At 40.2% G+C, this 18,390-nt stretch overlaps 1 protein-coding gene across 3 annotated transcripts in view; it reads left to right on the top strand.

The window, feature by feature from the left end:
• The first annotated feature begins 909 nt into the window (after positions 1-909).
• Positions 910-18,390, top strand: part of LOC128743911 (cell adhesion molecule Dscam2-like) — a 765,320-nt gene continuing 747,839 nt past the window's right edge. The window contains exon 1 of one of the 3 annotated variants that reach the window (XM_053840604.1): positions 910-1,058. The gene's annotated coding sequence lies outside the window, so the exon portion shown is untranslated. The remainder of the gene's footprint in view (positions 1,059-18,390) is intronic. The other 2 variants (XM_053840603.1, XM_053840606.1) reach the window with 2 other exon arrangements.

Here is an 18,390-nt window from a genome sequence, read left to right on the forward strand (position 1 = left end):
TTTAATTTCTAGAGTTAGATTAGATGTTTATAAATTATATTGGATGGATTATAAATATTTAAGTAATCCACATTGAGTGATTAGGAATGCTATTGCAGATCCACTGAGAATAAAAAAGTATAAATGAATAGACTGCAAGTTCGTTTACGTCAACAGGAAGTAGAAAAAACGAAACTAATTCTACATCAGTTACTACGGCTATGAATGGAACATCATTTCGCAGATAGTAGGGAATAGCATCTCTACTAGAAAAAATCTATGTTGGAACTCTATGTCTGACACCAAAACTGATCTGATGAATAACCTAACCTAAAACCTAAAACATCGGTATACATTCCAGACCTGTATCTCGTACTAGTTTTCAACCAAACATGGACACATTTCATCATGCAAACTCCTGTCCCGGCCGTATTGCTCTCTCGGTTTAGTAGAAAAGGATAACTTTTTATTCCATTAGCGGACAGCCCGTACGACTCGCCAATGCACCTCCCCCCTCCCCCGACCCCAAAAAAAGCGTAATTTGCTTCTCTAACAGACAGGTAAACAAACAAATGTCTGTCTGTCTGTCCAGAATGTAGTAATGACGCACGCTTCCTAGTTTAATTTATTTTGTTTACAACAGAACGCTTCCAACACAAAACACAAGGCATTCTAATTAATTACATGTTTGACAAGCAAACGCTAAATAGTAGTGCATCATAGTTCCTTCCGATAAATGTCGGTAAGTCTATCGATCGGACGTGTGTAGTACCTACAAGACGGTGTCATTATTCCCAGGTGCATAATTTACACCTCTTCAAACAGACGACGACGACAACGACGACGCGGCAGAATATGAATGAATGAAAGCATCAGTCAGTTCACTGACGACTGACGACGGCTCCATCAATAGTTATTCGAATCGTGTCGTTGTTGATCAAAGAGTTTACGAACTGACAGCTAGGAGGGAAGGATTTATTATTAAAGTACGAGTCCCCGTGCCTGTTGGAAAAATTACGTAACGTAACAAATTGATATCTTATATTGGAAATAGCAAAAGCATTAAACTGTTTTATTTTGTAAGTAACCCTCCGCACATCCCCGTCACCAAGTAATACAATGTAGGTACTTTTAGTTGCGGCAACTTATTTATAACCAGAATAAGTTATATAATCAGTTACCATAAGAACTTTGTAGTAACTGTGTCAGTAGGGACCTCATTTAGTAGAAAAAACTAGAGTGCGAACGAATAAAACACAAATTTATAGTTGAGGCAATAACAAAAAATGGAAAAGGGGAATGTTGTCGTGGTTAGGCCACCTTTTGGCAACTTTCGTTTCGGTGCAAAGAACTAAGAATACGAATATATTCCTGGAAAGTCTTGAACTGATTGCTTGCTGTAAAATTGTAAAGTTATAGGCACTTACGACAAGACTAAAAATGTTGTTATAGTCGGGAAAATTCAAGAGATAGGGTAACCAACCTATTTTGGACCCCATCAGCAGCTGTACATAATTTAGACACTTCCATTTGATTTTTCTGTGAGTGACCAAATTACGTACAGCTGCTAAAGGGGTCCAAAATACGTTGGTTACCCTACACATTGCAGTTCTGTATAAAAGACATGAAAGGAATGAATTCCGTGATAAACGGCCCGTATCAGTACAAATACCCTATTCTTAATTACAGTTTTGCGAAACGTGACTGACGTTCTCTAGCGAATATTACACGGTTGAAACTCACAATATTGTAAAAAGTAAGCTGTCACAGTAAGAAGCTTTATAATGCTTGTATCATAGATATCACAAGCTACTGAAACTGTAAAATCGTGGTGCAAGATTTTAATCTCCTTGAGTTTTGATTGTTTTGATTTACTGGCATGACCCTATGTTATTGTTAAGTATTGGATTTGTTTGTTGTTATAAGTTTATTAGAACTTTTTAAACGCAAGGCATTCATTCGAGTCCTAAGTATTAGATTGAGAATGGATGCAACCATAGTAAAACTTTAACAGTGCGTTTCTAGGAACGAAGTAACTCACTTTTCACATAACGGGTGGCAACTATAATTTTAGATTTTTTTCGAGGCCTCTAGGCCGAGGGTAGTGGAAAACCAGCCAAAATTATGAACGCAGAAGGACAACGTTCTCTTTCTCATGCCTTCAACAACAAGTCCTCTGGTTTGACTATCAATTAAGATGCGCACCAGACGAATTTTTCAAGAAAATTTTGTTCTCGTTTTTACAAAAACATCATGCAGATGGACAATACGTGTTTTTGCCGGATAGAGCATCGTCGCATTACGCCAACAAACACAATCGTTCCTGAATACCCATTCGATCCCATTTGTACCCAAAAACCGCGACCCGAAAAATCTGTCTTAGTGCGCCCAATCGAAGATTTCTTTGGGATACTGAGTTCCTTGGTGTACAAAAATAACCAGAGAGCCACGAATTGCAAACAGTTAATTGGTAGAGAATCAAGACATGCATTCGCAAAGTTGACATGACGGCCGTACAACGCTTCTGTTCCGAATAGTCGATTACGGACCGTTTTCAAATGTACACTATTTTTTCATTAATGGATAATGTATCTTTAATTTTGGTAAATCAGATCTTCTTCATGTATCTTTGTCTTTTTTTGACAGCTTGAGAAAAAAATTCCAAAATTTTAGTTGCCACCCGTTAGCACCAGATAAAGATGGGATATTTTGCTGTATATTCCGATTCCAAGACAACGTCAATGTAAATAACCAGATATTTAAAACCATCTACTTTTTCTATCAATGTTTAGTTAACACAGAGGCTTTTCCTAGGTGGATCGAATATCACATATTCTGATTTTTTTCAGCTTAAGCGAGAAATTCGCATCAAAATAGCGTGACAGAATTAACAAAACTTTATAACCCGGTGATATCACACTGCCATCCCAGATAACACAAGATCGTAATAGAAAGTCCACATTAATGTCAATTTTACATTGGAATTGCGTAATGATCAAAGCGAAGTGTACAATAAGTTGTTTTGTAGTCGTGCGTGTCGTCAGATACAACTTATGGCTGTGTATCATAAAGATGACTGTAATATTTAGTTATATCTTAATCGTATATTGAGGAGTATTAAGTTGCATTTTCCAAAAATTGTTGTATAGAATGCAAGATAGAATTATCAATTTTTATGCACGTGTGTTGCCTCCACTTTGGTACTTCTATGTTCTTATATGGTGTAAAATATATCTTTTTCGTGCGGATATGATTTCGTATCTCTCAGTTGCAACCTAAATATGCAAACCTGGCAGTGTCGTATCATTCGCGAATAATCTTGGTATCCCTCTAAAGTTTAAATTTTCAAAATCGTAGATGTAGCCTAGAAATAAAATTGAACCAACGTTGCAGCCTTGAGGCATACCAAGAAGAAAGGTCGTTTTTACAACCACACTACCATAAGCGTGCACTATCCACGCGAAGGTAGACCCGACGACAACAAGGAAACGTATTATGCGCAGCTGGAGGCAATGTACGACAGCTGTTCACCACTGGGTATTAAGATTGTTATTAAAGACTAGTTGAGCCCGAATCTTACGATGCGGAAAATATAAATGTCTGTTCAGAATTCAGAAAACTGCGGATACATTCCATTGGCTAGTTTTGCGACTTGGTTCGGTCTGATTTAACACCGACCATTTAATATCGCGACAAGCAAACGAGTTGAGCATGCGAGTCGAGCAGTCGAATCAAGCAATCGAGTCAACCAGTTGGGTCGAGCAGTCGAGTCGAACAGTCAAGTCGAGCAGTCAAATCGAGCAGTCTAGTCGAGCAGTTAAATCAAGCTGTTCAGTCAAGCAGCCCGGTCGAGCAGTCGAGACGAGCAGTTGAATTGAGTGGTCGAGTCGAGCAGCAAAGTCGAGCAGTCCAGTCGAACAGTTTGGTCGAGTAGTCCAGTCGAGCAGTTGAATCGAGTAGTCTAGTCGAGCAGTCGAATCGAACGATTTAGCCAAACAGTCGGGTCAAGCGGTTAAGTCGAACAGTTGAGTCGAGCAGTTGAGGCGAGTAGTTCAGTCGAGCAGTGCAATCAAGCAGTTGAATCGAGCGTCGAATCGAATAGTTGAGTCAAGCAGTCTAGTCGAGCAGATAAATCATGCTGTCCAGTCAAACAGCCGAATCGAACAGTCCAGTCGAGTAGTTCAATCGTGCAGCTAAGCAGTCATGCAGTCGGGTCGAGTAGTTAAGTCGAGTAGTCCACTCGAGCAGTTAAACCGAGCTGTTTAGTCAAGCAGTCAAGTTGATTTGTCCAATCAAGCAGTTGAGTCGAGCAGTCAAATCGAACAGTTCAGTCGAGCAGTTCAGTTAAGCAGTCCAGTCGAGCAATCAAATCGAGCAGTCTAATCGACCAGTCCAGTCGAGCAGTCTAGTCAATCAGTTAAGCAATCGAGCAGTTAGGTGACTGAGAATGCAAGCCATTGCGACGAAAGCATGACGTCCTGTCAGGGACCTGTTTTTAATTACTGATAAGCCTCCTATGACGTCTTGAGACCTGGTTTTCGGTACAGACATAAGCCTCTTATATAAATAGAAGATATGCACGCCCTAATCGACAGGAAAGCGATGTATAGACCGGTGATTTTGCACACCGACACGAAGGAAAACGGCCTGCGATGCATCAACTTTGCAGCTATTCGAGCCCTAGTGTTCTGAAGTAGGTACTCTCTTTTCCCAAAAACTTCATGAAGAGCACCCGACACATGAACCATGAACCAAATCAACCATATTCTTATCGATGGTCGGTTTTACTCGAACATAACCAACGTACGCTCCCTACGGTATGCGGATATCGACTCGCACCATAATCTAGTGGCCATTCGTGTGCGCTCAAAACTATTGACGATTTATACCTTGCGGCAAAGTCACTTTCCTTGGTTTCCTCAGTAATTAGACAACCCACGAGCTGCCGAGAACTAACGTGTGTACTGAATGGAGTTCTACCTTCCTCTGCTGGAGAGTTAGGGGTTTCGACCCTCGAAGACAGATGGAGTAGTATACGCTCGACCGTCAATAAGGCCACAACCACAGTGTTTGTCGGGTTTGTCACAGTTTGTCGGGGAATGGTAACAAGCAATGGAAAGGAAAAACTACAAGGTATACAGCCCTAAGGGTTGTACGAAAGGGTGACGTAGGACTGTGTCATATAATACTCATTATATTGATAACATGTTTTAATCGATGAAGTATAACTTTATGTCTGATCATTAAATCAAAGACTAATGTAAACTGCATTTCTGGCATATGCATATTTGAGTATTTGTGAGTATCATTGTTTGAGTGTTTATTTGTAAAAGAGCGAAATATTCTGATTTAATTCTTCATTGAATCAATGGTGGTTTTGAAAAAAACCGTTTGAAATTGTTTGGTGGCCCTGAAAAGAACTATGTTTGAGATGATAGCACTTCTTAAAAATCAGTACTATAATAACTGTTGCCAATATATAGATGGATGTCGCTATTCGGTCCTTTAGACTCTAGGATGATAGTTGCCCGCTAATACAGGAGTGATAGGAAATACCAAATCACTGTAAAGTAGAAATGGATTAGTTTTATCAAAATACTGACCGTCCGTCAGTGCGATCGTGCGGTAAATGAGCAGACGGCGAACCTAGTGTGCGATTTTATAGTCACTGGCACTGCCGTTGCTACTTGTAAGCTAGTGTAGGTATGGGAGAAACCAGATCGGCTGCTGCTGCTGCTCAAATAATTATCCGAATGGAACGTTAATCATTTAGAAAATGTAGAAAAATCTTTCCATTCTTCAATTACTATAGTTCTTATAAGAACTGTTTACGACCACAACGGCCTGCTGCTGAATTTGCTGCCCGTCAGTCGATCCGTTTCCATTTGCCTTCAGTGTCCGATAGCCGTCGATGATAAATAAAATACTGACCGTCCGTCAGTGCGATAGTGCGATAAATGAGCAGGCGGCGAACCAAGTGTACCATTTTAAAGTCACTGGCTGCTGCTACTTGTAAGCTAGTGTAGGTGGTGGAGGAAACCATATCGGCTGCTGCTGCTTAAATGATTGTCCGACACTGATTGAGCAAGCTATCGAACAATTTCGCATGTCTGCGATGGGGATAATGCAAAATGTAACGTAAAGTGCATCGTGTGGGATTCACGTTGGCCATTGCCCGCTGATTCCGCTTGTCTTCGGGGTCGGTGTTGCCGTCAATAGCCATCGATGTTGCCAATTGGATTGGAAAAGGGGTGTGGCTTACAAAATGGTCTCAAAGGTTATCATTTGGATCCAAATCCTTTGGTGTATCTAATTGTCGTCCGTGTCTGTGAAGCTAGGCGATCACAAGGGAAATGTATGGAAAAATTCGGCCTTAAAACTTTACACACATTTTCACTATTTAGCGTATAAAAAATTATTATTGATATGTTACTATAAAATTGCTGGACATTTTATCTATCCAACGACATATTAACTGTTATGTTTCGTTCAGTAGTATAGTAGCTATTACCGTTTGAAATATTTCATTCAAACGTTACACTTCTATTTTTCGTTTTTACAAAGTGCTACCCAGTCCCAGTATAGTAAACAAAGACGTAGTCCTACGTCAAAAAAGAACTTGAAAACAAACTAACTAAGGATTTATCCAAGTATTAACGAGTGCATATTGAGTTTTCCAAGATTCAGAAAAGGTAAAAGCGCAAGAATGAGGACAGAGCTAGAACAACCGCCCGAAATGGGAGGTGCAAGACCTATGAGAAGGTGAACAAATCTCGTAAAAGATACACACTGGATCCTCATCTATGTAATGACGAGGAGGGAAAGCTAGTCACAAACGAGTGCTAGGTGGTCAACAGGTGGAATCAGTACTTCGATAGACATCTCAATGCCAATATAACAGAAGGAGACGAAATGGAAGTTTATCTAGGACTGCCTACAAACGATAACAGTGGCCGTCTCCTGATCTTTAAGAGATCCGGCGAGAAATCGGTCAGCTGAAGAATAATAGAGGCGTCGGAAAGGACCGACTTTTGGTAGAACTCTACAAAAGTGGCCAAGAGCCGCTAGCAACGGCACTTCACTAGATATTTTTAATGATTTGAGAGAAGAAGAAACTACCGGAGGAGTGGATGGTTGGTGTGATCTGTCCTATCTACAAAAGGAGCGATCGGATAGAATACTGTTATTACCGCGGTATTACGCTGGTCAACACCGCCTACAAGGTGCTCTTCCAGCTTCGGTTACGTAGTCTATTCCCAATACAAAGAGAATTCGTAGGGCAGTATTAGGCTTTATCAAGGCCCGTATTTTCATTGATTTCAGGGCAGCATGCGATACAGTCCAGCGCGAACGTTTATGGCAGATAATGTTTGAGAACGGTTTTTCGGACAAATAGACGTGGCTAACGCCACCCTGGAGTGAGTGAAGTGCTACGTACGTATTTCGAAGGCACTGTTGTGCCACAGGGTTGCGGCAAGTGGATATACTGTAATGTATGTTATTCAACATCGTTATAGAAGGTGTGACCAGACGCATGGGTACTGAAACGATAAGAACGAAAGTAGTAAAAGCAGTCAACTCCTAGCCTTCACAGACAACCTCAGACAAGCTAGACTAAAAATAGAGGCTAGAAGGATTGGGTTACATATCAATGTGTCGAAAACCAAATAGGGTAACGACCCCAGAATTCGCCCCTTTTATCAGGTTTTTATGCTGTAAAATGAATAAATCGCCATATTATTATAAAATCAGCCCTGAACTCAGGCAAGTATGACTATATATTAATATTCTATCTATTTTGGCTATTCGGAATCGCGAAAATTGAAATTTGATAGCAAAAGACCCAATTTTGAGCAGGAACCTCTAGTACCACATTTCGCCCATAGCGATCCAAAATTCGTCCCCCATGTGACCCAAATTTCGCCCACTTGTTATTTGTTGCAAATTTCCCAAATAACCTCAATTATTTTATTAGAATTGTTGTTACTATTATTTAACGTTAAGATTATGTCTATTCAGTGATTAATATGGCAATCAATTTGTATCAGGAATTCGTTAAATGTAAAGCTAAATTTAAATAAACTGATCATGATCACCTCCTGATACCTGATTCAGTAAAACTAAAAAACACAGAGAAGGTGGGTTTTAACTAAATGTTTATTTTTATTGCAGTAAAATAAGACTTTTGACACTCGTCAAAGATATTTAAAATGAATGGTCCTGTTGGTGCTTTTTCTGGTCCTTTGTTGAATTCATTTTCACTATTGATTTGTGGGCGAATAAATACAATTCAGTGCCTACAGAATGGTACAATGTTTATTTTAATAGTTTAAATAACCTTAATGATTACTTATATCACTGTTTAGTAATTTTTTGGGAAAGAGTAAATGTTTACTGTGAACAATAAAAAATTAGATGAACTGGAAAATCTTGATATTCGGCTATATATATTAACTAATCGAAGGTGAGACTCGAGTCCACAACCTAACCTCTACCCCAAGAAATAACTAAGCTTAACTGCTATATAGTCAATAAAAAGATGAAGAAAAAAAATTGTTTAGTAAATCACTGTCTGTAAATGGGTATGCCGGTTTACTGTATTAAATATTTCTGGTAACTGCAAAGCATACCCATCTTACCTACTCAACTAGGATATTTTTTGACATAACTTGGAATTCTTCTTTTGTTAGACCGGGTTTGTAATGCTAAGATATTAGAGTTTTCATGATATTATCGAAATATTCTATTTTATCACCGCGATTATTTCTTTGTTGTCTGCATTGCACATTAAATACTTTTCAAAGTTTTATCCATGACAACAATTTTATTGCGCTTAGATGCTATAAAATAGTAAACGGATTTTTCGTGTGATTTTCCAATAGTCAGATTTATTCTCATGACAAGAAAAATTGTGATTTTTGAGAATATTATGCGCGTCTTACTAATTCGTGCAGTTTTAATCTTATTATCAATTTCGATGTCGATTATTGCTAATTCAACATTTCGTTTGGTAGAAGCCCCTTAGCCCATGTTTAGCAGGTAATTCTTTTGTTAGATGAATTCAAATGAAGATATGATGTGCTTTCTGCATCAAAATATTATTTATTTGATACTTATACTCATCATTTTGATAAACATAAATCAGCGAACAAACTAATCGATTGTGACTTGCTTTTGCTTATGTGTGGCATATTTGCATGTATTTGATAGATGAGGGCGAAAACTGGTTCACGCAGTAAGTTTGGTTAAGTATATACAGATTCGACCCGGGCGAATTTTAGAACTCATATGATTTACAATACCCAGTTTTCGCCCAGTGCATTTATGTTCTATTTTCAACAGAATTGCGATAAAATATTAAAACAAAAGCACAATTATGAAATTTGAAACAGATATAACCAAATTGATGCGAAAAAAGTGCAGAGAGATACGATTTTCCATTACTTTTCCTCAATTTTATTTTTCGTGCTCGTTCTTGAGAATGGAAAAATCGCGTCTTAAATACAATACCTATTTTTCAAACCACATTAAATCATTAAAATACATAAAACAACACAACGAATTCTATTCAAATAACTGAAAACTGAGTTAAATTGAATATAAATTAAACTAACAACTTATAATTCAAATATATATTGAGTTAAATCACGGGAATACCAATGGGAGGGCGAATTCTGGGGTGGGGGCGAATTGTGGGGTTCTTACCCTACATATATTTACACAAAAATTACACCGACCAGCACCAGCAATAGAGGGGCCCAACGTGCTAGATGGAATTGGCGACGAGTATCTAAGGACTGAGTAGAGAGGAATTCTTGTTGCGGTTGGAGCCTTCCTGGCTCTATGTTGCTAAAAGTAGGGAGAATGTATCGAAAGCTGATTCAGGTCGTTATCTATTACTTCCACTAAGCAGTTCTTTTACGAAAACTTTACCCAACTAGCACCAACTCGTATATCAATGTACGAAAACTATCGTAAATATTTCCTAACAAACTCGAAATCGTAACTAAAGCTGGGCAAAGTGGGATCAAGTTGATCTTCTGTCGTATATAATGATAATGACTGACATACATACGATTTTCAGTACAAATCGTAGAGTAGTACGGAGCGACTCGCGCTTAATCGGATATTATCGTATATAAATACTTATATAGTCGTAACGCTCAAAATTATTCGTAATCACGAATATCGCCTCCAAAATAGTACGGTTATGCCAATTTTGCGCATGAAATACGATTTATTTAGCATGTATATCTGTACGTAATGCTGATTTTTACCTTTTTTATACATATGAAAATGCTAGCTGGGTAGTCTTTTCGTCACAGAGACGTTTCGTGGACATAAGGTTTCTTCGCGCGTTTCATGGTAGAATGTATCCTGCCGCATCTGTCTTCACGGACCGATACACCTAACTCTACGGAGAATGTTGCAGGCTTGGAGGAATTTTTGACTCGACTATTTTTGATAGGAATGAACTTTTCCGGATGTGTTGGATATCACGCAAGAATTCATTTTCTACTAAACTTGATATTTTTCGTCAAGAGTAACTTTTTAAAAGGGCGCGGTATCCAACACATTCAGGAAATTTCATTCCAATCAAAAATAGACGAGTCAAACCATTTTGCTAGTTGAGTTGGAATTGCTCTATGGGTACCTACTGCTGGTCACTGGTGTACGCATCGCTTCCCTACCGACTTGGGCTTGCATATCTCCTATGACGATCTATGTCAAATAGCCGTCATACGTGGCCCCGGCTGCGCGCAGAACACTTCCTTCTCATCGTTGGGTCTACCTTCGTGAAGAAACGGGGGTTTATCCTCGGCAAAATTGTGCCTTGTCACCATGGATCCTCTGTCCAGTCATTCGAGGTTCTAACTACTCGAGCAGTATCCTATCGCCACTCATGAAATTCAGCATGCAACAATTCACAGCTTGAAATCACGACGGATACATTTTAGACAGGTCATAATTGCACAAGTCTATTTTCTATGGCATATAATCGTAACCCGATCTAATCGATAATGATGCCAGATAATAACCGTGCATCAAATGCTTTCTGGTGCAAAATGTGCTACGAATGTGTTCTCGTACCAAATACGAACCATTCGTAATACCAACATTTGCTCTAGGAAATAAGCCTGCGAAGGTCTTGAAATTAAAATTTTTGGATCAGCTACGAATATTTTTTTCAAAAAAATACGAAATTATGTTCTCAGTGTAGGTTGTCTTACTAGGGTTACTGTGAAGGCGTTCGAGACAAAACGTATTTTAATTTAGCCGCCCGTCCTGGTAACGCGCTATCGACAGTCGTCCCTAACATGGAATGCAGACCCCCACTAAGTTGAAGATATGATGGTCCACCTTGCAGTAGAATCATAATCAAGAGCCATTCACGATATGGGAACAGACGCTCAAAGCTGAATTCTCTTTTAAACTTGGATTGACATGTCACCGTGTCATAACAAAAGGCATTCCTTTACGCAGTTATACATTAAATTTGTAAAAAAGGTGATCTCTAAATAAGCGACTAAAGGAAAAAATACGTGTTTTTGTTTTTTATTTAACTTTTAATTATTGTTTCTTGTTATTAGACATTAAGACGTCAGTAAAGCTCTTGTTTTATTAACAAAATAGCATATATCAAATGCGAACTGTACAACAGAAACAAAATAACTCAAAATCAGTGCTCAAAGAAACTTTTACTCGCCCATGATGCCTCGAAAGTAATCTACTTCGCTGACTATCATACTGGATACCAATTAGACCATGGTAAAAGCCCTTTGGAAAATCCTTTTGAAACGATACAAATTGATATTCCTTACTTGACCTTCAGCACCCACTGGTTACCGGCTTCATTCATTCATTCACCTACAGTGCTACAGTAATTACATACTAGCTGGGTAATTGATATCCGTAAAATGCTCAATAATCAGGTTTTGCTTTTCCTCGGTACATATAAATGGCGCGATAGAGGAACGAATCGAACATTAACAATGCTGTCCTGCCGCTGCTGCTACTAGCAGCGAGTGTCCTACGTTTCTACATTGAAGAACATTCATTTGCACTGTCTTAAAGGAGAAAACTGAAGCTACAATAGAACGTCCTGAAAAAGGTCCAGTTCGAAACAACCAACAACAGGCTATGGTTTTCTTCGAAATAAACCAAATTTTATGGGACGTCCTACCAGACGGCCCCAGGTCTTCCGTAGCTGCAACAATGCGAAGAAAAGATTACAGTCAGCAGCTCATCCTGCAGTTGGCTGAGCACATTCTCTTGGCAATGATTACGATTTTCCGCACCGTACACCGGCCGGCTTGCTGCAAAAGGGTTCGATCCTATAGGACCCTACCTCTACGGTGCACCACAAAGCCCGTGTTGTCCTCGGTCTTCCGACACCGGAAAGCGGAAACACTCACTAAGCCGATACAGTTTCTTATCATCATTATTAATCTCCTTCGATAACAACCTCCAAAGGCTTCGATGGCAAAACTTCGTCCTGCTCTTCCTCCGATAAATGCAGAGAGCCTAGCTGGCAGCTCCCGGCGTTGCTGATTCACTCGGTTCGCTGAGCTTTCTTTTCGAGTGTAAACTTTTCCTCCCATGGCATAGTAGAGCATGGAGAATGCGTCGTAATTGCGGAACCGTGCTTCCGATCCAGTTTGCCATCGCAGTTTTCCGTCTCGTTGAAGCTACCTACCATTTTCTCCGTCTTTTTCCTTCGAAAGTGGTTGGGGGAAGTAGTTTTCTGTTATGCTCACACGTGATAATCCAGAGGTTGGGAAGGGCCTATTGTCTTCGGTTCGGACGATAGTATTTCTGGTGGTGACGGCGCTAATAGGATTATGATTGCTTAATCAAAATGTATGAAAACATTGTGAATCTTTTTGAAAAATGACTGTCCACTTGGGGTTGTGGGGTTGTGTAACTTTTAGTATAACTCCAGAAATTGAGATTTGGAAATAGTTCAACTGATTAGTTGAACCAGTATCTTACCTAAAAAGTAACAGAATAATACCCTTAAACTGAGAATTTGTACCATTTCAAATTAAAAAAAAGTTTGGTGGCAAATTTAAAAGGAAAAGAAGAGTGCTTGGCAGCGTGCTCATTAAACAAGCCAATTATAGCTATAGAGAATTACAAACACGGTAACATAATTGATTATAAAATATGAGTTCTATTTTAATCTGTGGGTATAAAATTCCATCATACTGGAAAACCGATTCGAATCTAAACTAAGCAATCATTCAAATGCACTATACATCCATTAACTATACTGCACCGATTTTCCTCCCTGGCCACGTGGCTCTGCACTTAACCACCAATCAACTGCAGCTTTTGTTGACTAATACGCTTGTGCTTTCCCATTTGAGTTCGATTTATGAACCGACACGCTGGGAAAACAAGACGACAATGGAATCAGCTTCGATTGAATGCAAAACCGAGAAAATTTACGCCACTCACTCGTTACCCCGTCCGTTGCGTTGACGGTGGCTCCCGCGCGTCCCGGAAAGGCCACGACCCCGAAAACAATCGCCGTTTTGCACCCGGCGATACGTTGAGGGCACAATCAGCGGACAATGAAACCATCGATTCGTACATCCACCGTCGCGCCCGCAGATCAAAACACGGTCCGGAGTCCACTCCACACCGAGCCAACCTTGGCCATCATTAGTCCGGGTCCCAATTAGCCGCCTATTGGCTAGCTAGCCGCAGTAAAAGTGCGCCATTATACTATTTATGGTTTCGGTGCTCGTCATGACCGGTCATCATCACAATCGTCCTCAGCGCGCGAGCAGCTCGGCAACGTCATGAAAACAATGACGCAAAACGGGCGCCATTATTGTCGAGTGCCGCTGCTGCTGTTGCTGGCTTCGCCACCAACGTTGAACCAAGTGTCGCAATTAGTCCTGGGCGTTAAACTTTGATAACCGTCGTAAAACTGCTTTCAGCTGCCACTTATCTCGATCCTGCCGGTTTTGACTTTTCGCTTCGATTTGTTTTGCAAAGTGAATGTTTGTTGGAGAAAGGAAAACCGTTTAGATCATATTTTATCGGTTTATACACTTCAGTAGTTGCTTTGAAACAATTTGGAGCGCTGCTTTACCTGGCCAATTAAAATGTATGGAAAGTGTTTTTACTAGAAGCAACACCGTATTCAAAAGAACTTTTGTGTTTTTCTAGCTAAGAAGATCTAAGACCGATGGAATTTGCCTCTCACTTGATTAAATAGTAAAGCGATATACATATAGACCGGTGGAAGGGCCCATAACTTGCACAACGACACGAACGATAGCGGTCAGCGTTGCATCAATTTTGCGGCTTCCCGTGGCCTGGTGATCAGAAAAGTTTTCTCTCTCCACGAAGAAGCCACCTGGAAATCATTTATTTATTTACTTTTTAAAGCAGCTTTCAACCCGGAAGTTGGTTCGCCCCAACCTGGAGATCACCTGATCGACAAACAATGATTCAAATCGACCATATTCTCATAGTAAGCCAGTTTTTCTCAAATATTACTTTATTAGGGTAGATGCTCCAGTAGTTGTGGTAGCACCAGTAGTGGTGGAAACTCGAAATATATCATAATTTTGGCGGATTTCGAGATAATTTCAGTTTTCTATTGTTAAATATGTATTTGTTAACAGTTTTATCTAAGATACACAGTTAAAATTCAAGATGTTGGTGCAAAAATTGCAAATTCCTTATCAGCGGATCAATAAAGTGGAATTGCTTAAGAAATTCGTAACAATCCAACGCATTTTAACAAGACTACGCTGTTATCCACCTGCTCTAAGACCTGTTGCTAAGGCGGTAAACAACATTCCACTATTATAGGCAAATTTTCCACTATTATAGGAACATTACCACTACTTTGGGAGCACATACTAATGTCAGGAAAAGTAATATTTAAGATATATCAACCAGTAGAATCGAATAATATTGGTAAGTATTTAAAGCCAACATTATGGTGCACCATATTATCATGTAGTTCAATTGGAAACTGATAAATTGAGCGTTCAAATTGTCTTTACACACTATCCACCGACATAATCCCTCCATTACTGGAGCATCTACCCTAATACTACTAGAGTATCTACCCTAAGTGAAGAAGCCCCGACACGATGACTGACTAGACGAAGAATGCCAGCAAACGATGGAGAGAAAAAAAAGAGCTTGAAAGAACTTTAGCGCGGAACGATTTGAGCAAGATCCTGTATTGACAACAGATGAGCAAGAAGAAAGACGAAGATCGTGAAGAATTGAAACAATAATTAGTGGTGGTTAGTGACACGTCCAAATTCCAAAGTTCATAGGGGAGTCAAAACCGGACATGTATAGAGACGAGGAGAAAAACCTGATCACAAACGAACGCGACCACCGGCAGGATGAAACAGCTCTTCGATGAGAACCTCAATGGCAATATAACTTAAGGAAGCAAAACAGAAGTTATCCTGGGAGTACCCATAAACGATAGGGAGTCGCGGCTCGCGGCCCCGTTTTACGGTATATTAGATTAGAATTAGAGGCTCAAAAAAGAATAACGTTCGAAGGGGTCAGTCCCGGCGTAGTTGTTAGCATTCAGGACTCTCACGCCGAGGACCCGGGTTCAAATCCCAACCCCGGAGAAGTCACGAATGACCCAAGCTGTTAATATGACTGTAATCTAACAAAAACAAAATAAAATAACGCTCGCCTTCAACGAATAGTGACTATTAACGGCGATGAACTGAAAATAGTTGATGAGTTCATACACTTGGAGTTTTGGTCACCAATGACAACAACAAAACGCAAAACCAAGCAAAGCCTTGGGTTACTAACATCTTTAAGACTTAACCCCAATGTTGCAAAGCGAGCGAGAAGTCAACCATGCCTACTCACACGCGAAAGAGTATGAGAAACATAGCATTCAACGGTTACGTCGCCATGCAGGCATAAAATAAACAGCCGCCGGTGCTGTGTGCATTTTGCTACCCACACACTCGCGCACGCGTATCCTCACTTCGTCTTTCTACAGAGCTTATTCCCGAGTCAAAAAACTCGTGAGGAATCAGCTGCTCGTGAGGCTGGTGGTGCACTGGGATGCAAGACCTTCCGATCAAGGAGTAGACGCTGAGGCACGAAGCTATGGTTATCTAAAGAATGTGTGACATCTGACCACCTTGGATTTATTCCAGGTCGGTCGAAAGGTACTAACTTTTTGGATTTCACTAGTACATGCGACAACGTAATGGAGGAGAAAAACCAAGTGGACGTCATAGATACCAAACTGAAACCATAAACTAGTTCGCTGTGGTTCATCGTTTCACCAATATCTGCGGCATCGCAGCCCGTTATTAGAGTACTGGTCAAGTTATGGGGCTAGTGCAACGATCCTACTGACTCTACTTACACTACTCAACCGAGATTCGAACGTTTGACGACTGGGCTTGTTAGACCAGCATCGTACCTCGAAGCTAACGGGGCGGTTAAGTTTTTTTTACAAAACATTGAAGAATAACACAAAGAGCTGTGGTACCATGTGATGCCCTGTGGGACACCAGAGCTAATATTAAACGGCTTCGCATCAACGCGCTTCTGTTACTCAAGTACGAGAAAATCCACGGTAAAACCGGGTAAACCGCTCCGTTTCAACTTTACTACAACGAGTTTACGCGGTACATGCGGTGCTTGGTTCAATCCGCAGATCCCCCAGCTTGATGTGGCTGGAAAAGGCTAGTGACCTCTGTCACAGCTCGTCGAGTGGCTAGAAAAATGTTTCTTAATACCGAAGACCGGCATCGCGGTTCGCCATGTGGCTAAAAGGATTCACGTCGCCATATAAACTTATTATCCGGCTCGGTTTGTCTCGGTATGCCAAGTGTACTTGTTAACTGAGTTTCGGACTTGAGCTCCTTGATCTAATTTTCCGCTTTTTTCCCTTCACGCCTTATGCCTGACCTCATTATAAAGGTCGAGACAACAAATCTCAAATTGCCGCTTTAGTCATACACAGGCTTATGGTCAGGTTATCCTAACCGTTCTCGAATGGTGGCCAAAGGTGAGCGAAGTGACAGCGCAGGCCAAGCTAAACATCTTGGGTGTTCCACAAGAATTCGAAGATAGTGGTTACGTTACGTTAGGGGTTCATTTATTCTGATAAAAAATACTTTTATTCCCCATCTCTTAAACTAATACAGAGTTTACACGTTTTCACTAGCTTGAGGTCTAACAAGAACGAAGATAGTTGGACACACATTTTATAGATAGGCCACTTTTCGTACAACTTGGCAACTGCCGGTGGGGTGTGTTGCTGCATGTTTTTGGTGCACCGCAGGGTAGTAATCTGGAACCACTGATATTTTGTATCGACTTTAGCGACGTTGTGTTAGTTTTCATAAAAAGTGGATTTTTTTTTTCGCTGATGACTTTAAAATATATCTTGTAATCAGAGGAATCGAGAACTGCAGAATGTTACAGGAATGTATCGAAATGTTTAGCGACTGGTGGATTAGTAATGGGAATCAATTGTTGTTGAGTGTAGAGAAATGTAATGTCGTCCGCTTATATTGCCTTAGAAGCGCTTTTATCACCCTAGAAGCGAAATTTCTTTGGCTAAACTCAATTCAACGTAAAGTAGAATAAGGTTCAATTCACCAAATCGAGAGAAGGCTCAGTAGATCGCAGAATATGGTAAGTAACTATTTGAAGGCGCAGAAAATGAGAGGGTTAAATAGGGATCCATTGTGAAAATCCGGGGCTGCTGTTCTTAACCGCCCAGCACAAGTTTTATGTTCCGGAAGAAGTAAGGAAGCAGAAACTTTCAAAGTTTGCCAAGAAATACATAATTTGGTAAGCAATCTGCTCATGTGGCAAACGGAAAACCCAAGGAACTAGAGCCCATCGAAAAATGCTGGGCTGTTACGAAGCAGGCACTACGGATGCATCCCAAGGAAGTCAAATCTGAGTGGGTTTCCGTACAGAAGAATTTGCAGCCAGATGTGGCACAGAACCTTATGAGTGGAGTTAAGTGTAAGGTGCGAGCAAACAGTTACGGTATTGAAATTGAATGAAATAAATGTGCTAAAAACTTACTAATGGGTTGTATATTATTATCTGAAATTTTGAAAAGGATTGGTCAATTAGGTAACTTTCAGCGTTTCTTCCGTGGTGCAATTTGATGCGGGACATCCTCTATAACAAACAACCGAAGAATCACCTCTCAATGTACCGAGCCAAAACTATTGTAGATTCTTGTGGAAAAACTGCTGTTTTGCGAACAGTAAAATCTCACATCTCTATTTGCGATGATGGTGTTGCTGATATTATTCAGGTTTTTGCGTGAGAAAAAAAGAGAGGAAAGTATTTTTGCTTTTGTCATCACCCACACGTTGACAGTTCGAAACGAGTTTTCATGTAAGTGACATTAGCCTACGT

Source organism: Sabethes cyaneus, chromosome 3 (assembly GCF_943734655.1).
Source record: "Sabethes cyaneus chromosome 3, idSabCyanKW18_F2, whole genome shotgun sequence".
Lineage (NCBI taxonomy): Eukaryota > Metazoa > Arthropoda > Insecta > Diptera > Culicidae > Sabethes > Sabethes cyaneus.